The sequence below is a fragment of the Podarcis cretensis genome, assembly GCF_951804945.1.
Source record: "Podarcis cretensis genome assembly, chromosome: 11".
Taxonomy (NCBI): Eukaryota; Metazoa; Chordata; class Lepidosauria; order Squamata; family Lacertidae; genus Podarcis; species Podarcis cretensis.
Window position 1 is genome coordinate 18,685,198 of NC_137180.1, and position 24,901 is coordinate 18,710,098.

General features: G+C 43.1%; 2 long non-coding RNA genes across 7 annotated transcripts in view; one reads left to right on the forward strand and one right to left on the reverse strand.

Moving 5' to 3' along the window:
* The window catches only part of LOC307226876, a 29,700-nt gene extending 18,296 nt beyond the window's left edge, over positions 1 to 11,404 (forward strand). For both annotated transcript variants that reach the window (XR_013843640.1, XR_013843641.1), the window contains exon 4: positions 11,314 to 11,404. This is a non-coding gene — a long non-coding RNA (uncharacterized lncRNA). The remainder of the gene's footprint in view (positions 1 to 11,313) is intronic.
* On the reverse strand, positions 783 to 8,818 carry LOC307226863. 5 transcript variants are annotated; one of them, XR_013843614.1, is made up of 4 exons: positions 8,703 to 8,818; positions 6,397 to 6,538; positions 3,815 to 3,897; positions 783 to 925 (listed from the first exon to the last, which is right to left on the reverse strand). It is a non-coding gene; the product is annotated as an uncharacterized lncRNA (long non-coding RNA). The 5 variants fall into 5 exon arrangements; XR_013843615.1 differs by lacking the exon at positions 8,703 to 8,818 and adding an exon at positions 8,043 to 8,177; XR_013843616.1 differs by lacking the exon at positions 8,703 to 8,818 and adding an exon at positions 8,004 to 8,041.
* Positions 11,405 to 24,901: the final 13,497 nt, after the last annotated feature.

Consider the following 24,901-nt stretch of genomic DNA (forward strand, 5'->3'; position numbering starts at 1 on the left):
GGTGCTGATTATCTCCCTGCATGCCCAAATCCAGGAACTATTCTAGAGTATCATGCATACTAGCTGGGGTCGCAGAATGAGGCCTTCATAAATAGTTGTCATGTTATGATGACAACAGATAGCGACTCTCATTGGTTATGGGACACTTTGAAATGACCATTAGAATGTTTGCATTAGTTCTGAATTTTCCCCCCTCTGAGCCTGATTTTCTAAGGGCTTTGTGTTATTAATTATGCTTGTATATGTTATAGGAAGTGAAGTGAATGATTGCTATTATGAACAGGAAATAGATTTACACTATGCTTGTCACTTTCATCTTCAGGAGAGTCATGGATTCCTTATGCAGCTAGTTAACTTTCCATTGACTTCGTTCTATACCAATAATAGGCAGCAGTTGAGGCAAGAAAGGGAACTGGGCTTTGCATATCAAATCTCACTGAATTTTACATACAAATGAAGTACAGAAATATACGCATGGATGGGATTTAAGCTACTCGAGAACAGAAATACTTTAACATCCGGACTTGACAAGTGCAATGCTATTACACTGGAATCTAGGTTATTAGCGAATTTTGAATCGTTTAGCTCTACAATTTCCAGATAACATATCTTTATATTTGTAACACCAGACATTTTTAATAGGTATGTTTACTTTGTCTTCTGCAACAGTTTGCTCATCAGCATAATCTTTGGTTTGTCAAAACAGTATCTATAAGCCAGTAGGGTGTATCCTGAATGTCACAAATGAACAAAATATGCAAAACTGTAATTAGTTGAGAATGTTCTTGTTTTCCCCAAAGGCCTCTTTATTTGAATCAATCAGTATACACCGGCTCAGGAGGAATGAAATTGTTCTACTTTCTTTCTCCTGGCAATCAGGATGCAATAGCAGAATGTTTACTCTTTGTGGCATCATTGTTAATATCTGTAATAAAATGAAATTTTAAAATATGAACCTCAGCAGGAACATTTGCAAAGCAAATGAACACAGCTTGGTTTGCATTAAGCGTACCTCGAGAACAGTCGCAAACTACAATATATGCAATAGTTACTTCTCGTTATATGTTATGGGGCAGGAGTTATTTCTTCAGTAGTTGTTTGCAGAATATGTGCAAATGGGATTTTCCACTCATGTGATCTTTAGAGATACACAACTATTTGCATCATTCATTGCATTCATTCCTACCTATCTCTTGCATTTCACGGAGTCCTGAAGAGATTCTCATATTGCAAACGGGCTGCACACAGGGCTGGCTCATATGCTCTAAAAATATCGGTCCCCTGGATGCAGCCATGAAAATAATGGTGCAAGCATATGAGCTGGTGACAGGCGCAGCTTCTTGGTGGTGCTCTGCATGAGAGAGGCAGCTGTGATGTTGGCATCACAGTCATGTGAACATAAGGAGAAGTCTTGCTGGATAAGGTCAATGTTCTACCAAGTCCAGCATCCAAAGTGGGGCCTCAGACAAGTCCACAAGGAGACCATCATGCCATTGCTCTTCAGTGGCTGGTATTCAGTGGAGATTTCATATAGCCATGAATTTGTCCAATCTTGTTTTAAAACCATTGGACAGAACAATTCTAACCCCTGATCCATGTCTCTGCTGGAGGTTAGGATTTGGCAGAAGTTTCCACCCACCTGTCAGGGATGTGGCTGAATCAACCACAGGGGAAGAGTCAGACTCAGAAGATAGACAGAGAGAGACAGAGTCTGGCTCTGGAGACGAAAGATCGCAGACAGAGCAGGAGGAATTGGGCTTGACCTTCCTTCACAAAGAGTTCCCTGACTTAGCTAGAACAGATAGCTTACAAGAAGGGGGAGAGATAGACAACAGTGAGAGGCTTGCTAGGCAACCACCAGAGAGTTCTTCCTTTGAGAATGGGGATAATTCCCACCCTCCTAGCCCCCATTCTTGAAGAGCTGAAAAGGTCAGAATGCAACAGAAGGGCAAGAGGGGAAAGGCAGGGCTTTGGTGTCGTTCCTGCTGTGACTGGGATGGAGACTCAGACTGACCAACTCATTTTCAAGAGCGGCAGGCTGGAAACCGTGTGCTGTATGTACTCTGTAAATAAATGTACCATAAAACTGCCAGAGAGTCATTAATTCTTATCGAGTATTTCTTGCCTGCCTGAGATCACTACACCATCACCCAAGGTGTGAGCTTCTGTCAGGTTACAACTGACCAGAATCCTGCCAGTCTTGGAGACTGTAAAGTGAGAAAAAGAGGCATTCTGGGGGCAGAGCAGGATGAGCATTGGGTCTTCTGTATCCAATGCCAGCCTGTTTCCTATCAAAGGGGCCTGTACTACACCAGCTGGATGCATTTTGGGTGGCAGTGGAGTTAATAGTGGATCTATTAGGACAGATGGGGCACTGCCCCACCAAACTTTTTCTGCTCTGAGTCAGCTTCCCCTTATTGCCTATTACAACTACCCTAGGGGGGTGCACCTCCTTCATGGATCACTGCCTTGTCATGGCATCTGTTTCTTGGGAGAAACTTGACAGCATCTTAAAAAGCAGAGACATCACCTTGCCAACAAAGGTCTGTATAGTTAAAGCTGTGGTTTCCCCAGTAGTGATATATGGAAGTGAGAGCTGGACCATAAAGAAGGCTAATCGCCGAAGAATTGATGCTTTTGCATTATGGTGCTGGAGGAGACTCTTGAGAGTCCCATGGACTGCAAGGAGATCAAACCTATCCATTCTGAAGGAAATCAGCCCTGAGTGCTCACTGGAAGGACAGACCCTGAAGCTTAGGCTCCAATACTTTGGCCACCTCATGAGAAGAGAAGGCTCCCTGGAAAAGACCCTGATGTTGGGAAAGATGGAGGGCACAAGGAGAAGGGGACGAAAGAGGACGAGATGGTTGGACAGTGTTCTTGAAGATACCAACATGAGTTTGACCAAACTGTGGGAGGCAGTGGAAGACAGGAGTGCCTGGCGTGCTCTGGTCCATGGGGTCACGAAGAGTCGGACACAACTAAATGACTAAACAACAACAACAACAATAAAGGGGGTGCACCTGGCTGTCAGTTTCCTCCTCCTTAGTCTCACTGTTGCAGAACTCAGCAGGGAGGAGGATGGGGACGAAACTGAAATTAGTTGGCTCTGCCCATCGTTGGCTCTGTCTCCAATTCCCGTTGCTCTATCTGCCTTCCACTCTGCCTGTTTCAATGGGCACCAGCCACCACTGTGTGGTTGGTAATACCTAAATTAAGAAAGTGGCTATCACCACCTCTGATGCAATGCCAGTTCATATGTCGTTTCCTTTGTGTGTCCACAGCAGTGGCGTAGCGTGGGGGGTGCAGGGGGGGCCGGCCGCACCAGGTGCAACATCTGGGGGTTAGGGTTAGGGGGCGCAAATCCACGGGTTAGGGGGCGCAAATTACTTGCCTTGCCCCGGGTGCTGACAACCCACGCTACGCCACTGGTCCACAGGGCTGCTCCACTAAGGATTTTGCAGCATATGAACCAGCTGATAACCGCATCTTTTTAGTACAAGTTATGCTATGTACTCTTCACAAGTTATGCTATGTACTCTTATTTGCAGAGGTGGCAAAACTGACGGCGCTGATAAAAGGCACAAATTTAGAATTCTTTAAAGAAGCCTGGAAACCCTTTCTAGACTATTTTATAAGTTATTTCCCATATGTGAAGACCACAGAGGGGATTTGAAGTGTAAGAAAATAGCAGAATATATTAAGCATGTTAAAGAGGATGCCTGGCGTGCTCTGGTCCATGGGGTCACAAAGAGTCGGACACAACTAAACGACTAAACAACCACAACAAAGAGGATGAAATTGTATAAAGTACCTTCTGATGTGCCTATGTAAAATTACCCTGAGTTCCTGGGCTTGGCTTCCTCTTAGAACCACTTGCTTGCATGTTCCACAGGCCTGCTAGACAAGATGGTGACAGCAGACAATATTTTCAGTTGGAGCAGGAAATGAACGAACGAATCTTTATTTGTGTCAGCCATCAGCCATAGCAACAAAAGAACATTGCAATATACACAGAACAAAATAAAAAGTTGATTGTCAACTCAGGGCAGGTGGAGGATTTAATCTTCTAAGTGCATGTTCTCTGTCCACCCCAGAACTGGCCCAAGTTATATGCGATGAGTAGATCACTTTCAATAGAAAAGGCACTTTGATTTTCATCTAAAAGCACATTGCTTTGAATGTGATGTGGTACAAACAGATCACCATCAAATATATATTAGATCTGTACCTGTACACAAAAAGTGACCCCCCCCCAAGTTATCCATGTGCAAGCACTTAATTTTGGCTATGAGCCAAAGATACTTTTTGTGCCCCAAAGATATCATTTGTTCCTAAATGTATATATCCACGAGCTACCTGAAAATTTCAAGACAATTTCAGGTTCATCGTAAGTCAAAGTGACTCATATTGCATTTAAGACCCTCCATCACAACAGAAATGTTTCTAGAAAGGAACATTTCTTTTCTGTTAATTTTATTCCGCACACGTTCAGTAGCTGTATCTACAACAATAGAGATGAACAAACTTCTGAAAATTGTCCTGCAATTTTTGCAACCAAATAAAAAGGGAATAAGATTTTATCCAGCCTGTTATTTGATATTGCAGGTACTAGATTTATTGTATTAATATGTACCTCGACTTTTAAAAATTGTGATCTCTTGTAATCTAACCAGACTCGATTTTATCAGCATTTTGTTGTAAGGCAAAGTAAAATGTGACTCTGAAAAATGCTCTGATCTTGTTCAATCAGAAGCCCACATAGCAGAGATGTTATCAGGCAGGAGATGGACACAAACATTAGTTACATGGCTCTTTCCTTTCCTTTCTTTTTTTAAGCCATAAGCAGCACTAAACTGTGCTTATCTTTCAAGAGGTAGAGTGCATGTTTCATTGTCCTTACCAGTCCCGCTGTTTTTGTTATAGAGCTGAGCTCTACCTGTTATAACAGTAGGGTTGTTCTTAGAGAATCAGAAACACATTGTGCATCTAGTTTAAACAACAGGCTTTTCAAGCTGGAGGGCACAACTACCACTGAAATAAAAGGGAAGGGCAGCAGCTGCTACAGCAGTATAATATGACAGCCCTGTTAACCTAAGAAAGGTATGGCCATAAATATATTGTTGGATTTCAGCTCCGGCAAGCAAGGTCAATGATCTTGGCAGTTGTAGGCCAACAACCTCTGGAAAGACCATGGTTTTCTCAACCCTGGCCTTAGTGCTGAACAAGCTAGAGGCCACAATTAAAAGATGAGCAAGAACTTGCTTTGGTCATTTATTTGTGCCTTTGTCTTGGTTGCATCTGCTTACGCTCTTGCGGTTATGTCAAGTCCTAGGATTTAATTGCAGGTCCATTCCAAAGAGAATGCAGTGCACGTAATTGAAATGTTCTTAAATTTTGCCATGTTACATACGATTATTATTATTAAAATTTAAATAAGAATAATAATTATTAATGTCTATGTAAGGCTGCAACATTTAAGAAAATGTCAGCTGCATGCACTGCATTTTCTTTGCAATATAAGGGCATTCTCTATAGAATATAAGGGTGGTTTTAATATACCATATTAAAGATGCGTTGTTTGAGTCTCTTTAAAGTTACAAATAAATCCTGCCTGCTCAGTATGTGATGGCTTAGGGAAAGGAGCAAATAAATTTACAAGAAGCAGCTAGGTGAGCTAGGTCCACATGTTTCATTTGTACACTTCCTAAAATTATGGAATAATTACTATTATTGCATAAAATTGATACCTTTTCTTTCCCCTTTCTCCTTTTATTAACCAAGATGCCTTTTTAAGGTGTAAAAATGTGTTTTATTCAACATTTCCAATTTCAGGGCAATAAATATATTTGAAATGATATAAAAGATAATTTAGAAACCTGTTGGAAGATAGAACAGAACATATTCCCTGCACATTATAAAATTGCTTGTAGACTAGAAGTCAATTAGACAATTTGGGCACCACACGTACAGCGCCTTGTGTTGCCTGACAGAAGAAAAGTAGGGTATAAATATCTCTTTGTTTCAGGGAATGAGAAGACAGAGTTTTGTGCAAAGCACATTAGTGGGAAAGCCATAATAATTTTTGATTGAAATTTATACTTCTAAGTAAAACAAAGGGGAGTGGGGGATAAGTCTTATCACCACCACCATCATTAATGAGTGGATAATGTTTTTATGTTCCTGCCATTACAAGACATTTTCCACAGATTAATGCACCTGCTACCAGTGGCTGTAAAAAAAATGAAAATGTGCATAAAGTTAACTGAAAATGAAAGACTATTGCTTTGCATGAGGAAACTGTTTCTTCATTATTGCTACCAAGTAGCATACAATTTCTACATTCTTCCTATAATAATTACTTCACAAATACCCATCTCTCCCTGGTTTACTTACAGTTACACTATCTTTTTTCTCTTTATTATATTCTTGGTTGGCTACATGAGCATCACACAGGTTTAAAATGCCTCTGCGGAAAAGGTCACTCTTTTTTTCCTTTCAGAACATTTCTTTGCTGTTCTTGTTCCCAGAGGCAAACCTAGAATCAACAATCAATAAAAGAACATCACATAACACTTTGACTTACCTTTGAGGAATATCCATTAGGTCAACGCATTTTACCAGAGCAAAGAATGATTTTTTAAAAAAATATATTATTATTTTTAGTCATTCGGTTTAGATATAATGGTATTTCCTAATTAAAGGTAAAGGTAAAGGTACCCCTGCCCGTACGGGCCAGTCTTGACAGACTCTGGGGTTGTGCGCCCATCTCACTTAAGAGGCCGAGGGCCAGCGCTGTCCGGAGACACTTCCGGGTCACATGGTCAGCGTGACATCGCTGCTCTGGCGAGCCAGAGCCGCACACGGAAACGCCATTTACCTTCCCGCTAGTAAGCGGTCCCTATTTATCTACTTGCACCTGGGGGTGCTTTCGAACTGCTAGGTTGGCAGGCGCTGGGACCGAGCAACGGGAGCGCACCCCACCGCGGGGATTCGAACCGCCGACCTTTCGATCGGCAAGCCCTAGGCGCTGAGGCTTTTACCCACAGCGCCACCCGCGTCCCTATTTCCTAATTACTGGATGGAAATTTCTTTAAATGGCTATGAGCCGGTTCTGTCATATATCCGCATCCATCTTTTATGGTACCTTCGAAAGGTAATGAAAGGATTTCATTGTGATAAATTTCCTTTTTCTTTCTTACTGCTGTTTTTTTGGACTGAAGTGCTCCCTTGTTATAACTCTGTTTCCAAAATGGATAAGGGCTTGGAATCCTAAAGGAAGGGCTAATAAGTACACAGACTAGCATGTAACAACTAGGACAGCGGCGGCAAAGTACCAAAGCTAATCATCTTTGTGCCGCAAACCTGTGAATTCTAAAATTTGTGGGCTGCAGGATAGCAGGATGAATTGATGTGTGCAAACGGTGCGCCTGTGTCTGGGTGGATTTGTGTGAGTGTGTGCAAAGGGGAGGGGAATAAGAGAGAGGAGTGCTCCCCTCACTTTTATCTTTGGTCCCACCTACCACTTGTTCCAGGCCCTAAACTTCAATAAGTCTCTGCACACTTGCTGCAACACCAGACTTGAAGTACAGTTGCACCTCTGGTTACGAACTTAATTTGTTCCAGAGGTCCATTCTGTTCTTAACCTGAGGTACCACTTTAGCTAATGGGGCCTCCCGCTGCTACCGCAGGGTTTCTGTTCCCATCCTGAGGTAAAGTTCTTAACCCGAGGTACTACTTAGCCCAAAGTCTGTAACCCGAGGTGTTTGTAACCCGAGGTGTTTGTAACCCGAGGTGTTTGTTAACCGAGGTACAACTGTAACTGAAAGTAATCTTACAATGACCAACAGGTGCACCGCCTATGCGGGGGTGTGGAGGCCAAGTCCCCCAATTTTTCACTGAGGGGACCAGGCCCCCTCAATATTCCACAGCTGGGAGGGCCCCATTGGGCCCCTGGCAGGCCTTTCAGAGGGTGCGACGGGCCCCGTTGGGCCTCCTCTCACCGTCTGACATCAGATGTGCCATAGCAAATACAGTTGTACCTTGGTTCTTGAACAGAATGCATTCTGGGAGTCCGTTCGACTTCCGGAACTGTTCGGAAACCAAGTTGCAGCTTCCTAAGTGCTGCAGGAGCATCCTGCAGTCAATCGGAAGCTGTGGAAGCTGCGCTGGACATTCAGCTTCTGAAAATCATTTGAAAACTGGAACACTCAATTCCAGTTTTCAATTTTCCAGGAGCCTAAATGTACGAGTTCAAAGGCCTTCGGCAACCAAGGTATGACTGTACATGAAAGACATTAGTTCAATCACGATTCTTTTTTTGAAAAGGACTGTGGCGTAGATTGCTTAGTCAATGGAAGGTGATGTAAAATTTCTAAGAGAAAAGACATAGCCCTCTGTGCAATATATTCTGCCCCTTCCTATCAGTCTCGGATGTGCAAAAGTGGGTTGTGAATTATCAGACGGTACAAAAGCAGCACACAGTTGGAGGCAAGCCTTATTTCATTATCACTTCGCTAAAAAAACCATCCCAGTCAGGCTTTCCTTTAAGACTTGTACATAAGGATAGTAAATTGACAGCATCAGAGTTTGGGGTGAGGTGGTGTGGGGAGAGAGAGAGAGAGAGAGAGAGAGAGAGAGAGTTGTCTTCAACTTGATTTCAACCTTTAAAGAAGGGCAGAATTGTATTTTGTGTATTGCACCTTGTGGAATTAGAGCAACCGTAAAGAAAACTGGCCCAACATCTGTCTTGTTTCAAGTGGATTGTCAACAAGGAGAGGGGAGGAGGGAAAGGTTTGCAAGGGATGTTTTAAACCCTCAAGATAAACTGTCGCTTAGAACCTTGACAGACAAGAGCTTGACACACGGCTGCTCCCCAGAGGCCCTCACCTCCATGCTTGGCAAGCTGATCACGGTTGCTGAGCTGTGACGCCACAGTTGCTTGCCTGACCTGACATAATGGGCAGCTATTTACTGCAAACAAGGTAGATGGAAGAACATAGACATAAATGATGCTCTGGTGTAAGAACGAATCCACTAGAGGCCTGGACAAGCTTCTCATCTGCAGGGCTTCCCCCACCCCCACTCCCAATCCCTTGGCTAAGGTTGTTTATTTGAGTCCCTTCGGACAGTGACCAAAACCTAGCCACAAAACACCCACTTCAGTTCAATAGAGTGGTTAAAGTAGCAATTGTATGGCTATATCCCTTCCTAAGTCTAGATAACCACAGCATCGGACTGTGTTCAGAGTTCGTTTTGTCCATCTATTACTATGCAAAGTAAAACCACTGGCCCCAAGAGAACCTGGGAGTGTGCTGTCAGTCTCACACAAACATGTAATCACAATCAAGCTTGATCTGAGAAGGCAAAGTGTCAAGAGCTGTTGCAGGGGATCACGTGAACACGGGCGTGCCCGTAATATTTATGAAGCCAGCTGAGCTGTGCATTAAATGACCTCAAAGGGTGCATTGTTCTGCAAGTTGTGCTCCTTTTCATTCACCAATGGGGATGTATGGGAATGAAGGCACTTATGATATTTCTTCTATACAAAGATCGTCTGTGTGCAGAAGGAAATGGTGTCATCATGTGCACAAATATGAGTATTTGAAGGAAAACAGATACATTTCCCTTCCTTGAGCTGTGTTCACATTCCCATTTATTGTGCATTCGCCACATTTTTCCAGAGCTGGTCTCTAATCCAAATTTGCATGACATAATCCAAAATGCATATGCACCCGGTACTTTATTATGCTTCGTTTCTCAAACCAGCTTCACAACAATCAGAGTCTTGAAGCCATTCCTAGTTTGTCTTCAGCCAACATGTTCACCTTGGCAAAGACATTCCTCCCTGTCAATGGCTCTGAGTGTACACACAAATAATGGAAGCCGTGCTGAAGTGAACAGCTGGGAGGGAGAGCTGTGAAACACAATGGGGAGGAAAAAACTTCACTGCCCTCTAAGGTAGTAATGTGATCGGCACCCTTAAAAAACTATGTGTCTAGTAGAAAGGCTTTGTTGGGTCAGTTCCTACTGGTGTTATATTACAGCAGGCATAGGCAAATTCAGCCCTCCAGATGTTCTGAGACTACAGTTCCCATCATCCCTGACCACTGGTCCTGTTAGCTAGGGATGATGGGAGTTGTAGTCTGGAGGGCCGAGTTTACCTATGCCTGTATTAGAGGACTTTAGGCTAGCTGAACTTCCCCAGCCTGGTAGCCTAGAGATATTTTGGGCTACAACTCCCATCGTCACTGAACATTGGTGATGCTGGTGGGGAATGAAGGGAACTGTGGTCTAAAACAGGGGTAGGCAACCTAAGGCCCATGGGCCGGATGTAGCCCAATCACCTTCTAAATCTGACCCGCGGACGGTCAAGGAATCAGCGTGTTTTTACATGAGTAGAATGTGTCCTTTTATTTAAAATGCATCTCTGGGTTATTTGTGGGGCATAGGAATTTGTTCATATTTTTTTCCAAAATATAGTCTGGCCCACCACATGGTCTGAGGGACGGTGGACCAGCCCACGGCTGAAAAAGGTTGCTGATCCCTGGTCTAAAATATCTGGACTGAGGAAGGTTGTGCTAGCTTCAAGATCTCTAATATAAAACCAGTAGGAACTTCCCAACAAAGCTTTTCTACTAGACACATGCAAAGAGAATGGTAGAAAAAGCTTCGCCAACTTTTGATGGGCCCAACGTTGCCTGCAGGTTGCTACTGGTTACCCTCACCTGGCCTGTCAAGAGATGGATGCTTCCAACAAAGTGCTTCCCCCAAGTCTGGGGCCCCTGCCGAGTGAGACAGGTCCTTTGGGTTCTTTGTAGAGGCAGCTAAGATGTAATGGGATGCCATTTTCCTCCGATGACATGAAAGAACCCTGCGCTCACACGCTATCTCCTCCAACGAATATTTTCACATGCTTAATTCTAGGGCAGCTGGACCAATCATTGCCAGAAGCCTTGTTATCTGCCTTGAACGTGTTGAAGGGAGGCAAGCAAGATAAAAATTAAAGCAATTTCCTCCCATAGAATGCTCTAAAGTGTTGAATGCAGTAAGCTAGGGGAGGCTAGCCCACCAGCCTGCCCCTCAAAGCATATTTTACTACCCCCCTCGACCAGATGAATTTTTGCAACAGTGACAAAAAGAAGCAGCCCAGCTGTGGGGTGGTTAGGGAAGTTTACAACCTGGGCAGCTCTGGGAAGCTTCCAACAAAATATAAGGGAGAACAACAAAACGTCAAATGCTTGCCAAAACAGGGCTCCCGTCACATGTCTATAAAAAAGTCATATTGTAATTGTTTATTTCTTTGACATCCAGAGAGAGGGCGTTACAGAAGGTGAGTGCAGCTACTGGGAAAGTCTTTTGCCTGTAACTGGACAATGAAGATGGATTCAGTATAAGGTATTGTAAGCTACTTCTAGGTTGTTCTTGTTTTTATAATACTTTACACAGTACAAAGTGTTTTACAAGCTTTGCGTTTATTATAGCATAAGATGACTCATGATTAGGACTCCAGCATCGTACCTAATAAGATTTTGTTAGGCAAGTATCAAGTTTGTGAATTACTCTCAGAGGGTTCCAGTGGAGCTAAGTCTGCAGACAGTATTGTGTTAATAGTAGATAATCAATCACAAATGAGATAACACATTCCACGTGTGGGGCGAGTGTGACACCAGATTATTTGTATTAATACCCTTGTGGGATATTTTCAAGTTACTACTTTTGAATATACACTCTGGGATAACTTGACTAATATAATAAAAGCTCCATAAGATATCAGATGTACCAATCTAATTCTTAATATAAACCTAACCAGCCATTAAAACACATTTTTTTCCATATTACATTCTCCATTACCCATATAAAAGAAATCATAACAAATGTTCATTCTAAAACGAAGTTAGTGTTTAGTTAGAAAATGAAACATAAGGAAAAGGGGAGGGGTCTTCCGATTTTCAAGGGATCAGAACCTGTAATGTTTGTAAGGATGGTAATATTATTTTACCTCATTTTTAGTGGTTTCACTGGTTAAGGGATCATAAAATTTGGTTCAATGTAGCTGTGGTCAGGTGAGATGAAGGATCGCCATGAATGTGCAGTTAATCACTTGCCAATATCATGGAAATGACCATTAAAAATTTAACAGCACAAGTTAACTAATGTTTTAAAATTTATTAGTATTTATTAATTTATACCCTGCTTTTTGAGAAATATTGTTCACAGAGAGGCATCCATTGTTTTACAAACATTGCAATATATAAAATAAGAAAAAGCAACACATTCTGTAAATTAATCTAATGAATAAAAGAGCAGGGCAGCTTTTCAAATCCAAGGACCCACAGCGTAAAATCCTCACTATGCACTCACTACCCACTAAAAGCTACAGAAAAGAGATTGTTATTATTTATTGAATTTATATACCGCACTATACCCGGAGGTCTCAGGGCGTTTCACAGAACAAAATCAAAATATAAAACCACAGAATATATAATCAAAATAAAAGTAACAACCCAATACCCCCCAATACCCCCACTACAGTTTAAAAGGGCATAGGATGTCTATCAAATCAACCAGAGGCCTGGTTAAAAAGGAATGAAGGAATGTTTGATCTTCAAAGTTCTCATACACATCACAATGGATGAGTCCTGCAGGGTCCCCAGAGGCACAGAGTTCCACAACTGTGGGGCACATATGTGCCATATTTTTCTCTGCTATTCTTGCTAAGTTAACACATTAGAATAGGGATGGAGGCCCTCTGGCTTTCCAGATGTTCTTGGATTCCAGCTCCCATCAGTCCAAGTCGACATTGGCAGTAATGAGGGATGGTGTGACTGGCAGTCTGGGAACATCTAGAGGGTCACAGGCTTCCCACCTGTTTCTGAGCATTGTAAAACGTTTTGGAGCCCTTTTTAAGGACCCAAAAGTGATTTGGAAATGCTCTTGTGAACACACAAAATGAAAACAAAACAGGAAATGCAGCAACATCTGGAAGGCCAAGCTTCTTCATCCTTGCATTGCACGATTGTTCTGGGAATTCTTTTATCACAGGATACCATTTTCCTCCCTTCCTTCCTTTGAACAAGTCCAAGGAATGTCTTTTACTATCTTTTTTGCTTGATATCATCAATGCAGTAGAAGTCTGTGAGTGACCAAAATTGCCTGATTCACCTGAAGGCTGATTCACAGGATAGCCTGCGAAGTAGCAAGACCTCATGGTTTCAGAAACCAGGGTGGGATTTAATTCAGTCCATCCTTCATATTAGGACACTTGGGGCTACCATAAGCTCTTCTGACCAGAGCTGTCCTTGTACTCTCTATACCCCTTCCTCATTTGCTCACCCCCATAAGGCCCCAATAGAAGGCCCTCCAAGTTTTATGGTTCTTCAGTCTTCTTTAAATGAGGCAGAGGCATCTCATGGGATATAATGCAGCCACCAACTAAGTGTTCATGGAAATATGCCAGGGAAGCAATGGGTGGATAATGTTAGTGGAAGAGTTCAAAGAGGAAGATCAGAGGTCAAGATCACCACTAATACATTTTCTAGAGTCTACCTTCAGTAGTGTGTAGTACAGTCTGAAACCTGTTTATTCATGAGTTAGTATTCATAGGCTGGATCCTGTAGAGCAGTGGCTTTCAACCAGTGTGCTGTAGCACCCTGGGGCACCTTGAATGATGGTCAGGGATGCCATGGGCAACACTGGCCTCTGTCCCTCTTTCCTTCCCTCCCTCTTCCGATGCCCTCTTGCATCTCTGCCTCCCAAAGGCTTGCACAGCTGTTCCTCACCCAGTATTTCCCAGCTTCTGCCTTCTGAACTATGTTCCTCTGCAAACCGCTGTTCCAAATCTATATTGTCCTCCCGCTCCTGGGAAGATTCAGGATCAGGATCAGGATCAGGGGGTGGGGGTGGCTCCCACCATTCTTCCTCAGTGCAGCCCTCCTCAGCACGATCCCTGACAAGGGATGCTCTTATGAGCATGAGCAAGCTCTGATTCCAACTTTTGAATTCAGCGGGACTCCCATGTGGTTGGGAGTGCTGTTTTACAATGCAATCCTGTGGTCACTTAAAGGTAAAGGTAAAGGTACCCCTGCCCGTACGGGCCAGTCTTGACAGACTCTGGGGTTGTGCGCCCATCTCACTTAAGAGGCCAGGGGCCAGCGCTGTCCGGAGACACTTCCGGGTCACGTGGCCAGCGTGACATCGCTGCTCTGGCCAGAGCCAGAGCCAGAGCCAGAGCCGCACACGGAAACGCCGTTTACCTTCCCGCTAGTAAGCGGTCCCTATTTATCTACTTGCACCCGAGGGTGCTTTCGAACTGCTAGGTTGGCAGGCGCTGGGACCGAACGACGGGAGCGCACCCCGCCGCAGGGATTCGAACCGCCGACCTTTCGATCGGTAAGCCCTAGGCGCTGAGGCTTTTACCCACAGCGCCACCTGTGGTCACTTACAGGGGAGTAAAAGCTCTATGCAACTCTGTGGGCCTTACTTCCTCAGATATGTGTTTCGAAATTCTGTCTTCATTCTTCCTTGGCCTCGGTTCTCCCTGAATACATTTCCCGTACTTGCACATAACCAGAGTTTATGTTAATCCTGAGCTATCATCCCCCAGCCTTATATTTTTTATATAAAAAAGGGTGTAGTGATCAGTATCCATCATCTTTCCAACTGCCTTGTCACTACATCAATTAATACAATTGAGCAAAAAATGTCACAGGCCCGGCGGAAAAACCTTTCCGCAGCCTTTCAGGGGGAAGTTTAGTTCCAGCTTTTTCGCCTTGCATTAGCTCCTGTCATCCACAAAACAACAGAACCCAGTGGTGTCAATTATATTTGATTGACTGAGTAAAGCACACACACAAATAAGCGAAAACAATGGACACAAAAATCTATATATGACTCCCCTTGTCAGTGCGAATGCTTGTCTTCTCCATTTTCATGCTGCACGGTGTCCTGCTGCTATGGGCTTAAATGCTTCCTTCAGCCCCCAAACTATCACCAATTAAGTTAGCAGGGTCTTCAGAGGTGTCAAACGACTCCCTGGGCAATTGGCTGTAACTGCTGTTCAATAAATGAGGTCTAATTTATCAGTTTAACTTCACTTTTAAAAACCTAATGTCTCACGGTACCATGTGCTATTTGCCCAGAAAGTGAAGGGATGCCTGCCATGGCGTGTTTTGAAAGTTAGAAGAAGCTCTTGTTAACAGCACTACATTTTTTTGGTCTGTCACGCCTTTTCTCCTCTTGTTGAACGATGGATCTGAATAAAATATACTCATGCAGCTCATAGTTATACATCATTGGGTCCTACAGAAGCCTTCAGGCAGAAAGCGGATAAATAAAAAACAAATGTGAATTACTGCAGGCTTGTGCTGTCTTTGGAGCACATGATTTTAATGGCACTGGGCTGGAGCAGTGTTTGCTTGCGTGTGGATATTTGCATCAAGATTTAGCCTAAACTCTGTTATCAGTGCCATCAGTCCATGCATTGTATATGCTAAATAAAAATGGTGGAAGTCCTGAACTTTTGCCTGGGGGGAATGAAAGACCAGATGAAGCCTAATGAGCTGGTGCTTGATTCAGACAAGACGAACAGTCTGATGGTCATCAGACAAACTAAACTCGGATTGAGAACATAGCCTGTTCTGGAGAGGAACCAGACTAATGGCCTGGCACTGCTTTTGGGCCCAGCATTGGTCCTGGAGGGCCAAGTGTGGCCAGGAATGCTTTTGTCCAGCTTGGACTATTATACCTGCCACACCACTTCCCGGAGAAGGCAGATCTGGCCACTATGAGCCATGCCTTATCATTTAGACTACTGTGATGCACTCTCTGTGGGGCTGCCCTTGAGCTGCAAACTGGTGCACAATGTGGCAGCCAGAGTGTTTTCTGATGTGTGCTTTTCTCCTCTTTGTTGAGGCCAAATAAAACACCGATCATAGGAAGATTCCTTATGTGGAGTCAGATCATTGGCTCATCTTGCTCACCATTGTCTATACTGATGGACAATGGTTCTCTAGGTTTTCAGTGTTTTGCTCCAGCCCTACCTGGATATGCTGTGGACTGAATAAATAAATACTGAATTCCAAGTGGTGCTGGTTGGTGGGACAGGAGGTAAAGTCTACGGGTGAATATTAATTTCATCAGCATCATCATAATCATCAACAACATCATCATTATGTGAATTTGTATACCACCCTTTACCCATGGAGCTCAGGGTGGTTCACATAGTGCAGTATTTACAACTCTTATCACATTGATGAAAAGACTCATCTGATCAACAATATGATAACAAGAGTTTACAAGAACTCTGTTTACACTTCATGGTTCGGCAGTACAAGTGATACACATAACTGGATGTAATGACAAAACGAGAAGTTCAGTGAAGTACAATTGTCACCATCTCACATAGTTCAACCATTATGAGAGATGGCCAAATCTTTTGATTTTTGCTACTTTCAGTTTCTATTACCCCTCTCCCCCCAAAAAAAGATTAAGTTCACCACATTTCTGCATCAGTTTACAATTTTGTAAAAAGAGTCCCTGAAAAAAACAATGTTATCCAATATGCATTTGTGTAAGTTATTTTCACTAACCAATGAATTTTCATGCACACTGTTACCTAATATAAACATTTTTGTATAGATTTTATTGGTTGGAAAGAACTGCATTGCAAAATTCAGAGAAGTGTGAATTTCACAAGAAACCTGTGTCTTGGCTGATGCTTTCTCAGAAATTGCAAATTAAGTAGGGTTCCATTAAAAAGTGACCTGCATCAAATTTCTCCCCCCTTCCTTTTTTTCTTCACCTGTTTTTCTGTTCTCTCTATTCTTCCTTGTTCTTAAAACATTTTATTTACTTGATCTGCCTTTGATTCCCCCCCACCCCCTTCTTCAATCCTTCCCCTCCTTACCCGGGGCTTTAAGACCTTTAATTCTGGACTGCATTCCATCTCCTTTCAATTGGAAAATAACTTTAACAATTAATAATTACCTTCAATAACTAAACCAATCCAGCTGCATTCGTGATTTCACTTTGGCCTACATCTGATCCTCTTTGAACAAACCCACACTCTATTTAAATTATTTGAAGAACACACTTCTTACCCATCTGCCACAATGATGTGCTGGGATTCCAAAGTCCCTCTTAATGTGTGCACATGCATCTTAAAATACCAGTGGAAAGAAGCAGTAGATCATTTTTCGTAAAACCTTTTGGGCCCTTTGTCCTGTTGTGGACTACTGCCCCCTAGAGTCCCGAAACAAGCTTGCTTATTCAAAAGCAAAGCTTATTTCCTTCCTCTGAATTTCAGCGTACTTTTCTGCTTGCAGAGAAAACCAGAACTCTTGGCACTCTTCCAACCCTTTCTCCACCTACTTTGATCCTATAAATGAGCAAGGATTCCCCCCCCCCCTTCAACATAGATTGCCCTTCTTTAGCCCTCTATAGAACAAACACTGGAGTCCTTTAAGTCTAACACAGCAATTTCTGCACTGGGACTGAGCCAGAAATGGAGCTAATCTCAGTCCATTACTTTGCTAATGCTTATCTTGACCTTAGGACTATTTCAAATACTCCGAGAAGTCATTAGCACTTATGGGCATCAGTGCTTTCTCATTTCCACATTCTTCTATTAATTGTTCTTCCAATTCAAGTGAGGAACTGCAGGTACAAAATATTTCTGCAGTAGGCATTAGCGAGTAAATGAAAAGAAGAGAAAGAAATAAAGACTATGGAGGCATGCATTTAACATAAAGTGAAAGCCGGGGGGGGGGGACACATGTCAAGTTAAAAACATCACAACAGAACAAGGTGAAATAAAGCAGAATACATGAGTGGAATGCGTAAGCAAACACACCAGAAAAACACTCCAGCAATATAAAACAGACGAATTTAATTTGCATGAGGATAATGATTGTCTTCTCTGATTTAGGAAATAGCACAAGCCATGGAATAAATGATGGTCTTTTATTATTTAGGAAAAGGCACAAGTGGTCATTCATTTTCCCCGACAGAATGCACTCCAAATGGGATGGGCTAATACAAATGCATATTACAGGGCTTCCTCTATTTATTTTTAATAAAGATTTATAGACTGCTCTTCCTACCAAATGCCAGGGTGGTATACCACATGCTCCACAAACACAGAAAGCATAAAACATCATTAAAGCAATACAGAATAATCATAAAAAAGACTGGCACATCTAAAAATGTTTAAGTAGCTGAATAGGTCTGTTGGAATAAAAAAGTCTATAACAGATGCCTGAAAATTAGCAGCGAGGATACCTCTCTGCTCTGCTGGAAGAATGCTCTACGTCATGTGACCAGCAACAATAAATGCCCAACTTTTAGTGGGGGCTGCTCAGGCCTCTGTAACATGGGATTACAGCAATTGGGCTGGAATATATGGACTCTGGCAGGCCCAAGTTGTGCAGGGCTTTGATATGTCAATGTAGCCTTGACCGTAGATTGTACAGTCACTCCAGATTCAGGTGCTATGGAGCAAGAGATGCGTGTCATAGAATAATAGAATCATAGGGCTGGAAGGGACTTCAATGGTCATCTAGTCCAACCTCCTGCAAAGCAGGAATCTCAGCTCAAGCATCCATGACAGATGGCGATCCAACCTCTGCTTAAAAACCTCCAAGGAAGGAGAGCCCACAACCTCCCGAGGGAGACCGTTCCTCTGTCAAACAGCTCTTACTGTTAGAAGGTTCTTCTTGATGTTTAGTCGGAATCTCCTTCTTTGTAACATGAAGCCATTGGTTCGAAGTCCTGCCCTCCAGAGCAGGAGAAAACTAGCTCGCTCTACTAGAATCACAACATGTGTGCTTCAAAATCAATTACTTCAGATCAGTTAGAAGCAATGAGAAACTTTCTATGTTTAATAGGAGGACATTCTTAAAGGTAAAAGGTAAAGGTACCCCTGCCCGTACGGGCCAGTCTTGAGAGACTCTAGGGTTGTGCGCCCATCTCACTCAAGAGGCAGAGGGCCAGCGCTGTCCGGAGACACTTCCGGGTCACGTGGCCAGCGTGACATCGCTGCTCTGGCGAGCTAGAGCCGCACACGGAAACGCCGTTTACCTTCCCGCTAGTAAGCGGTCCCTATTTATCTACTTGCACCCGGGGGTGCTTTCGAACTGCTAGGTTGGCAGGCGCTGGGACCAAGCATCGGAGCACACCCCGCCGCGGGGATTTGAACCACCGACTTTTCGGTCGGCAAGCCCTAGGCGCTGAGACTTTTACCCACAGCACCACCTGTGTCTTACATTCTTACCAGAGGGCAAAGACCAACAAGAAGCTGTATCTCCCAGGGAGAACATCATGGCAAGAGGAAGACCAACCTGGATTCATCCATCAACCATCTTCCATGTAACAGCCTTTGAGATATTTGAAGACAGCTACCATATCTCCTCTCAGTCTCCTCTTTTCTAGGCTAAACATACCCAGCTCCCTCAACCAATCCTTATAAGGCTCGGTTTCTAGACCCCTGATCGTCTTGGTTGCCCTCCTTTGCACACGTTCCAGCTTGATATCCAAAAGGATTGAACTTTGGCACACACACACACTGCAACCAACTGAGCACAACCAACCAAACTCTGGAACCTTTAATCTCTTGCAATGCTAATAAAGATAAATATATAAAGAACCCACCCACATGGTAAAGGTAAAGGGACCCCTGACCATTAGGTCCAGTCGTAGCCGACTCTGGGGTTGCAGCGCTCATCTCGCTTTATTGGCCAAGGGAGCTGGCGTACAGCTTCCGGGTCATGTGGCCACCATGACTAAGCCGCTTCTGGCGAACCAGAGCAGCGCACTGGTTTACCTTCCGGCCGGAGCAGTACCTATTTATCTACTTGCACTTTGACGTGCTTTCGAACTGCTAGGTTGGCAGGAGCTGGGACCGAGCAACGGGAGCTCACCTCTTCACAGGGGTTCAAACCTCCGACCTTCTGATCGGCAAGTCCTAGGCTCTGTGGTTTAACCCACAGCACCACCTGCGTCCCTCCACCCACATGATGCTGGCACAAATCCCCACACTAACACTATGCAACACCTCCACCTGCCTCTCTTTCTTTCCCCTTTCTTTCCCTCCAACTGCAAGATGTCCGGGACATTTCACAAACTCTGAAAAAGACTCTATGAACTGAAAGTGAAGATCCTTCATTAGCAGGGTTGTTGTAACTTTTATGATGTGTTAAATACAGGTAATGTAGTTATAATTAAGATTTGAAAATTACAGAGGAAAAATGCAAGATGATGAATGATGGAATTCGGAAGCCAGGGCGAGGGGGAGGAAGTCAAACAATATGTATTTGGTGTATAATTGAATGTAAAATTAAAAAAAAAATATTGGAAAAGAAAAAATTTTTAAAAAAGAAAAAAAAGAAATTGGAGATCCTTGTTTATTCGTTCATTTCATAACACAAGAAAATCTTCATTAAAAATGAATTTTTAAAAAACAATAGCGATGTGCAGAAATAAGGTGTCAGAGTTGGAAATTAGGCTGGAGGGAAGCAAGTAACTTGTATCTGATCCCAGTTCCTTGCTGTCCTTTAATCTGGGAGTGTAACTTCTTCCTTTCAACCATCTGCTTAATCCCAGGAAATGTCTGAGATCCAGATAAACTTCATTTTGTCTTAAGTATAGACTGGTCCTAAAGTAGAACCAAATTTTTTTTTTACTTGTTCAACAATGTTATGAGATAGACAAATAGTTGTGACATTAAAGAATCATCCCAACTGGAAAACCAGAAAAATGACTATGTAACAAGACCATTAAATCCAATACCTTTTATTCTATGTAGCACACCAATACAAAATATAACAGCATAAAAATGTCACAGGACAGTCAAAACACAATATGTCAATATGATGGAAATATGAAGAGGGGAAAATCAAACTTATGGCAGCGTCCTAATTGGTAAAAATCACAATCCACCGGCAATGATCCTTCTGTGCTGCTGGCAAAGTCCAATCAAAGAGTAAATTGATTCAAATGCTTAGACACAGACTGTAGATACAACAAATGGGTATAAGGCTCCCAGAGCTGAGAGATTTACTGTTTATTTGGGATTTAAGCATTTGCAGAAAGATTCTGCCTCAAAAACAGTAGCTCTGAACTCTCAATACAATGTAAAGCATGGAATGCTGTTGGCTAAATAAACAGGCCATATACCTGTAAAACAAACTGTATATAAGAGAATATTTGCAAATATGGAGAAAGGCTAACTCATAATTATTAGGTAGTTCAGATATAGTATTACTGGCTAGCAAACCCATAGCTGGCTTGTTAAATCAGTTTATTGACCAGAATCTTAAATCACATTCAGACAATATCTTAAGGTTCTGGTAGGTGAACCACCACTAAACCACAGTTCCACATTTTCATATACAACAGGAAACTGCAGTTTACGTTTACCAGGATTGGTGCACAGAAGCTGGCATGAGAATGGAGGAGACAATGGGAAATGTACAGGCCTGATGCATGTTCCCAGTTTGCTAAACTATATTTTAATTATCCACAAGTTAATAAGCCACGGCTTGGCATTATGTGCAAATTCAGCCAAAGTAATTTGAGTAGCACTCCTTCTTTGCAGTCCTGCCTTGTTTGTGTCAACTGTGATCAGTAAGTTAGTCAAGAGAGGATGCTACTAAGCGAAAGGTATTATTTAGAGAAGGGGTCAGACGGGATGGTTTTCTGGTCCATAAGAGCCTTCTAAATCTATGATCATGGAACCGGAGGGCTATAAGTTTCTTCCTATACTAAAACAGGGAATCTTTGAATTGTTACTCTTCCCAGGGGTAAAAAAAGTCCGGCTGCATTTGTTACTTTGTGTAGCGTGTAGTTCAAATCCTAGCTAGGGTTTTATGGAGTGGTAGGACCATTGCTGTATCTCTGACCTACCAAGTGTCCCTGTTTTTCAGGGACAGTCCTGGATTTACAGAAGCTGTCAGGGTTTCTGATTTGATCCCGGAATGTCCCACTTTTCCTTAGGGCGTCCCTATTTTCATCAGAGAAATGTTGGAGGGTATGGTAGACTGTCCCTATTTTCATTGGAGAAATATTGTAGGGTAGGGAGTTATGTGACCCCCGAGCCAAGGGGGTAAGCAACTATACAACCTTTAGAAGACAACTGAAGGCAGCGCTGAATAGGGAAGTTTTTAAATGTTTAACGTTTCATTATGTTTTTGTATACTATATGTAGGAAGCTGCTCAGAGTGACTGGGGCAACCCAGTCTGATGGGTGGGGTATAAAATCAACATCAACATCATCAGCTGCAGCATGGAATAAAGGTAAAGGGACCCCTGACCATTAGGTCCAGTCGTGACCGACTCTGGGGTTGTGGCGCTCATCTCGCTTTATTGGCCGAGGGAGACGGCGTACAGCTTCTGGGTCATGTGGCCAGCATGACTAAGCCGCTTCTGGCGAACCGGAGCAGCACACGGAAATGCCGTTTACCTTCCCGCCGGAGTGGTACCTATTTATCTACTTGCACTTTGACGTGCTTTCGAACTGCTGGTTGGCAGGATGGAATAGGACATGCCTATTTTCACTGGAGAATGACCGCTCCCCACATGCCTTTTGCATGGTCGCGTGCAGCCTCCCAGATCTCAGTGCAGCTCCTGGTAGTTTGGGCTGGCTTCATCCTCGCCAGGCTGGATACCTGGAGGTCTCCACCTACCTCAACCAATCGCCCAATCCTGCCTGTGGAGGCGTTGCCAGGTGGCCAGGTAAGGGGAGGGACCACCCTGACCACACAACAGAAGGTGAATCTTACCTGCGAAGCGTGCGTTGGCTCCAGAGCTAATGGTCTATCTACCTAAATGGGGGGGGCGTGAAGCGGTGACCCACGCCCCCTTCTGGTGATGATCCCAGGGTTCCCCATTAAAGGGGTATTGAGGGGAGGCATTGGCCGTATGCCGAGAGGTTGTCATTGCTCTCCCCTCCAACGGCATGTCTCCTAGATCCCTGGCTGGGGACTGGAAAGGATAAATGCCCAATGCCTGAGCCAAGGTCTCCCTACATCTGAAATTTAATAAAGTTGTGGCCAATTGTAATCCCATAGCACGTTGTCTTGGGTCATTATTCTGCTCAGGGGTCGCCTGGGGTTGGGGGGACTCCACCTGCCCACACAAATATTGGAGGGGTATGGTATCTGCAGTCCTGCCATTTATGTTAGCTGGGGCAGAAGATGGGGACAATGACATGCTGTCCCAGCCTAGAGCTACCACAATGGTCAGGCCCAGATTGGGCCCTATCCCATCATGTGAAGAAAGTGGGGTTGGCTTCTAATGCAGCAAATTCTGGGCTAACTGAGGACTTCCGTGTCCCCCAGAATGCCTTTCACCTGGAGGTTTCATGGACAGAATGGGGAGCTCCACGCCAGCAAAGTGCCACCAGATTCACTCCATAGGCAAAAGTTGGCAGTGACATATCTCCACCCAACCCAAGCTTCCCCCCAGGCTTGCACAAAGTGGGGTTGGGGGGTGGGTGGGTTAGATTGCAATGTTGTGCTGTAATCCTATACCCACTTACCTAAGAGGAAGCCCTGGGAATGAATCACACATTTTAATTTGCCCTCAACTGAATGCTCTGCTAAGCTTCATGGAAAATCACAAATTGCAGCATTTATTTCATCCCCCAACATACCTCAGTAAATAGAAGAATGATCACCTATAATGGAGCTGAACTACTGTATGCATTGAACACAGATCAGGAGGGAGTAAATGCCAGGAATGTTTTAATTGCAAAAGAGAGGTTTTTTTGTAATCATTTCCCAACTGCAGATTCTGCAGATGCTTTTTTTTACTAATGTTGTCCAGTTCCTATAGCTTGTGCACAAAACACTAATGCTTCTGAGGGTTTATATGGATATTTATGCTCAAAATGTTCTTACGCATTCCGCTGGGTTTTTCAGCATAACATCTCCCCAGTCCCAGAGGTTTTCCTTATGAGGGAGTCTTTGCTAAATGGTTCTGCATGAAGAACCAACCTATGGGATCTTAATTTAGTTATTGTGATAGCACTACACCCTTTCATATCTTTTTAAAAAAATGAATGAAATTTATGCATTCTATCTTTTGTATATAACATCTAAATGAGAAAGAGAACGGGGAATATTTGTAGGCTTACTAGCAAAAGTCTTATCTGAGGGAGCTGAAATACCAATCAATGGCTCATTGCGTTTTGTGTTTTTATGTATTAAAAAAAAATTCAAAGTGAATGCTTTAATCTCCAATGCCTTTAGGGAAGGGGGAAAAATGAAATCTTTGTCTCCCAGTCCATAGTGTGGAGAAATAAATTAGTATAATGATTTATGTTTACGGTTTTAGTCAATTCTGATAGAGATTATAGAGACAAAATGACAAACTGCCTTTGCAGTAAACTTAAATCATGTCAGCCAATCTTTAGTTTTTCCTTACTCTAATTGCTCCTCCTGTTCATTTATCTTCCTAGGCAATCTTTAGAAGAAATACTAGTTCAATCAGTGCATGTGCAAACCACGAGAGATAAAAAGTTTAGCCTAATTTGTCTCACTAAATTGTAATGCCTCTAGTAAACAAATCGTAGCTTGAAAAGGACTGAGAAAGACTAAATGAAGGGAGGGGAAAAGATACAAAACGTTTTGCCCTCTATTGCGGGACACTTTTTTTTTTTAAAGTGAATTTTGCACTAAATTTTCTTGCTGTAATGATACAACAATTTGATAGTCCAGGAGAGTAGCATGGCGTGTTATATCACTTGCAAAATGAGAGCACCGTATTCATTCTGATTAAGAATAGGTAAATACTATAGATTAACAGTCCAATCCTAAACAGGGGTTGTATTCTCCTTCCCAAGCACCCTCAAAATCTGATCCAGAAGGTGTGGGTCTGGGGGCTGCAGGGGGGAGGAGAGGAAAAG